This window comes from Bos indicus, chromosome 3 (genome assembly GCF_029378745.1).
Source record: "Bos indicus isolate NIAB-ARS_2022 breed Sahiwal x Tharparkar chromosome 3, NIAB-ARS_B.indTharparkar_mat_pri_1.0, whole genome shotgun sequence".
Classification (NCBI taxonomy): Eukaryota; Metazoa; Chordata; class Mammalia; order Artiodactyla; family Bovidae; genus Bos; species Bos indicus.
The window spans coordinates 66,779,080-66,783,534 of record NC_091762.1 but is presented as its reverse complement, the minus strand read 5'-3'; the positions used below and the strand labels follow the sequence as shown (position 1 = coordinate 66,783,534).

The 4,455-nt window shown below is 37.7% G+C and overlaps 1 pseudogene; it reads right to left on the bottom strand.

Annotated features, from left to right (window-relative positions):
- Window positions 1–2,842: 2,842 nt before the first annotated feature.
- On the bottom strand, window positions 2,843–3,570 carry LOC109556833 (E3 ubiquitin-protein ligase RNFT1 pseudogene; annotated as a pseudogene).
- Window positions 3,571–4,455: the final 885 nt, after the last annotated feature.

The window sequence follows — 4,455 nt, the reverse complement described above, 5'->3', positions numbered from 1 at the left end:
TGAAGCCTATGCCATTGTGCTGACTCTACCACCTCTCTTTTCTGCTCAAGGCTTTCAAAGCCCATGCTCCTGCCATGATCACACGCACTGATCATGTGCACCCATGATGGTGATGAGTAGAGTCCCATCTCTGCCTCTGACAGCTCTTCCTATGTGAGAAGCTACATCAGCCTACCTGGCTCCTCCAACCTGTCGTACATTCTGTTACTCATCAGTGAAATATCTACATGTTTGTGTCAAATGGTAGCACGTACGTGTAGGTATATCCACAGGCAAGATTTGCTGTTCCTGTTTAACATCTCCTTATAATAATTACCGTTGTCAAGGGGCTCCAGAACCCAACAGATTGGGACTACTTCCACAAAAATCTCTCTACTATCCATATACTTTATGGAGATGTTATCCATGGATTGATTTATTTATATTTTCTTTCTTGTCTGCTCTTGTTAACAAAAACTTAAAGTTCACCTCAGTTAAATAAACTTATGCATACTAAAACTTTTAGCTTCTAGCTCTCTTATGACATCATTGTGGGAACCTTATCGTCAATATTTTCTCCTCGCCTACCTATCCTCACTCCAAAATTTGCTAATGGTATTGATATTCAAAAGGGAGGCGGTCACCCATTTTCTTCTTTCTGATTGTTCAAGAGCAAATGCTGAACATGATATTTTGAAAGTTAATAGAGATTCTTCCAGAAAAGATTCCTTTACAGTACAGAAAACTTGGAGATTTCAATCTTTTCTAACCAGTAAACTACTGTCTATTGAACTTTCTTAATTTTTGTGAAACAAGTAAGCATTATTTTTATTTTCTTGTTCATTATTACTGAATCCTCTTACACAGTTGCCCTCCTCCCATGAGAAAACATGATATATCAACCAACATTTAGGCTCTGGACCAAAGCATACAGTGACTACTGATATGTGCTGAGGCAGCATCCTCAGGGAGTGAGTTGTGGGCTTAAAATTCTAAATTCAGAAAATACCTATTGAACATCCACTATGTACCTACAAAGTGCCATACCTGGTACTGGGAATATAAAAAATGACTAGAAATGTTACTGGTTCTCAGGGGGTTTACAGTTTAGTCTCCACAGAAAAGACAGCAAGTGAGAAAATAGCTATGCTACATGGCAGAGAATGGTAACTTCCTGAGAGGCAGTAAGAGCTGATGGGAGCTCAGAGAGGGAACAGTCCACCCCATTGGCACCAGAGATGATTTCATGGGTGAAATTTTAGTAGCACTTTAAACGGTGCCCAGCAATAGGTCATAGAGTATTTGAGGCAGAGGGCAAGGCATGGAAGTGGAAAAGTGGAGCTTGGGTATGAGAGCAAGTAATTGTGTGAAGAAAAGTAGTAAGATTTCATCCTTCAAAGGCAGATTGGGTCTGATCAAGAATGATCTTCATTATTGGGTTAAGTAAATTCAGTTGCTCCTGATTCTTTCTCAACCTTTGTAGTTCTGGTGGTTTCTATTTTTATAATAGCATGTGCCCTCATGTATCCTGGTTAAGCTGTCTATGTCCCTACCAATTGTCTTAGTCTGTGAGTGATTCTAAGTCCTGGTAAATCATTTATTTATCTTCCAACCATAGACACCTGCAGGATACTTGCCACATAGAGGGAGCTTGACAAATGTGGCATTAAATGAAGACCATCTCATTATGTTCTGTTGCATGAATGTCATTCATTGTCTGGAAACATACCACACATGTGTGTGTGTATGCGTGCATATACACAGTTTCATAAAGAAGCAGGTTTAAAAATTTTTTTAAAATCTTTTTTAAAAAACTTCTTTAAAATAACCTAAAAAGAAGAATTTTTCTTCTCGAGGTTATTGATTCTTAATTTTCTTATTGAATTCAGCAGGGTCCATTTTGGTATGAGTTGTAGCTTTAGCAGACTGCAAAAGCTGTTGTCAGCTTAGTGATCACATTTCATGTTCTCAATTTTGGGGGGCAACAGCCAAAGGCTTTTTCAGGTTAAAATAATGTTTATTTGGCAGTACAGTTTACCTAGAAGTTTAAAACGTTTTTGATCTGTTAGTTTCTAGTCAGTTCCACATGCCAGTATTTATATTCAAAGTTTTGCCTAGATGTTCTCAAGTTTATTTATTTGCCTCCTTGCCCCTATGTCCTTCTGTTTCAGCTTGATGGTGGTTACCTTGAGGACAGTAGGTTTGGGTGGAAGCCACACCATAATGTAATCTTTGCACTAACACTGAGGTTTTGAGATAATTTAATGGTTAATTCTTACTGATTGCTAATCATAGAACAAAAAGTAATACCATATTAAAATATATCATCCTCAGTAAATTAATATGCACTTAGAAAATCTAATGGTTTTAGGTAAAATATAGCATATGAAACTTTCATATAAAATATATCTTATGAAAATTAAAATTTCAGATTTTGAATAGAAATCTATCTTAAAATATTATGAAAAATATTCATTATTCTGAAACAGTGTCAGAAAAGAAGACCCAAATTCCTCTAAAACAATTAGTTCTAGTTAGCTATCCAGTTGCTGTTTTTGGTAAAGTTAACAAGAAAACATATTTACAATTTTAGATGGCAATCATAGGCCAAGTAATTAGGACTGAAGAAGTATTGTTGACATACAAATTAGGTTGACTGTTATATTTTCAAAAACAGTGTTCTTTCACTCATTTAAATTAACAAAAATTAAAACATGCTTAAATCTTAGTCCAGTGTTCTAAAAATGTTTGGAAATATTTTTTTTAGTTTTTAGTACTGAAATCCATCCTAATGCCTTTAGCAATAGTGACTGTAACCAAATGAAATTAGTATTTTGTGGTTTTAATAGTTTATAATACTTAATTATATTTGAAGGTGTGATGAGACAGCCCCATCTTTCCATTTGGGACTATGGTCTAAAATCACAGTCTTGTGCAGTGGACATACATTCTTTTTGTAAAACCATAAGGTAATGCACTCTTCAAAAAATATATGCTGACAGAAGGGAAGAATACTTTTCTGAAATTCAGCTTCACATATTGAACAAATATCACCCACATCTGAATAAGTCACTCCGTAACTTGGTTGTGTAAAAAATATTCACAAACCTATCTGAAAGTTCTTAGATTTCCAAAAAATCCAAAAGCTTTAAAATGAGGTAGAATAAAGCAACTAATATCTAAAGAACCTATTTAATTATACTGTTAAACTCCCTGAGGCAAATAAGGTAATAAAACCAAAACTGGTAGGGGATAAAATTCAGTAAAACTGACTTAATTCTTCTAAGAGCGTATCCCAGGAACCCTTGACTTTAAAAAGCATGATGAAAGAAGGCACCACTATAATAAGACTTTTTGAGCCATGAAAAGCAATTTCAAAATGAAGTCTGTAATTCCAATAATCCAAAGTACTTCTGAGAAGTTCAAATGATCCAAAATAGGATTTTAAAAAGATTAAGTTGTAATAAAGAGACCAAGAATGAAAGAGAATGGAAAATCCTGCTAAGAATACCAGTAACTAAGCTTACTGGATTTTGAGCACATTTTTCTTAGAAAAGCCTGGTTTGAAAATTATTTAGAGGCCCAGTTCCAAGAGAAATTTCACACTTTTCTGGAGTTTGGATTTTCAGCATATCCTTTAGACATGGCATTTGTCTGGGTATGAATCTCTAGATATGGATCTCCAGAATGAAGGCAAGGTCCTTCTCCTGTCCATCTGGTTGCAAAGGCACTTTGGGAGGTTAGGCAGCCTCAGGGCCTGCAGTTCCTGGAGGACTGGCATGGCCCCGGTATGCTTTTTCTCTGATCCAAATTTCTTTGCATTAGGACTGTGTTTCCTCTCATGATGAGTGGATGGAGGCCCCATAGTGCTGTCAGGGACAGCAGGAGACAAGACTCAATTTATTCAGATTGCTGCAACAGAGCCTGCTGGGACCAGAAACTGAAGCTGGAGAAGGAGGGGTCCAGAAAGGAGAGTGGATGAATCAGGGGAGTCACTAAGTCGTCCTTCTGTAGCAGTGGCATGGTCAAGTCAGAGCTTGAGGGGAGTCTGCTGTGAGGGACCGCTAAGGGGGCAAGTGTAGAAGTCTGTGCAAGGCTGGGACCTGGTCCTAGATATAGCCTCTGTGGATTCCAGCCTTTGGTCAGCAGAGGAGGCAGACAGGATGAACAGCTGGCCCTGAAGGCTGTAGTGTGGGGAAGGAGGAAGAGGGCAGACTGGCATCTGCCACTTTTCTGGGTCTGCCTCACCTTACCTCTAACTGTGACGACCTTCAGAGCATAAGGGCTGCAGCTTCCTTTCACTTGTGAAATCATATGCAAATTCGTGCAAGTTTCTAGCACAGGAGGTGGGAGGGAGGTTCAGAATGGGGAACACATGAACACCCATGGCTGATTCATGTGAATGTATGGCAAAAACCACCACAATATTGTAAAGTAATTAAAAAAGAAAAGAACCACATCTAACTCAGAATTAAA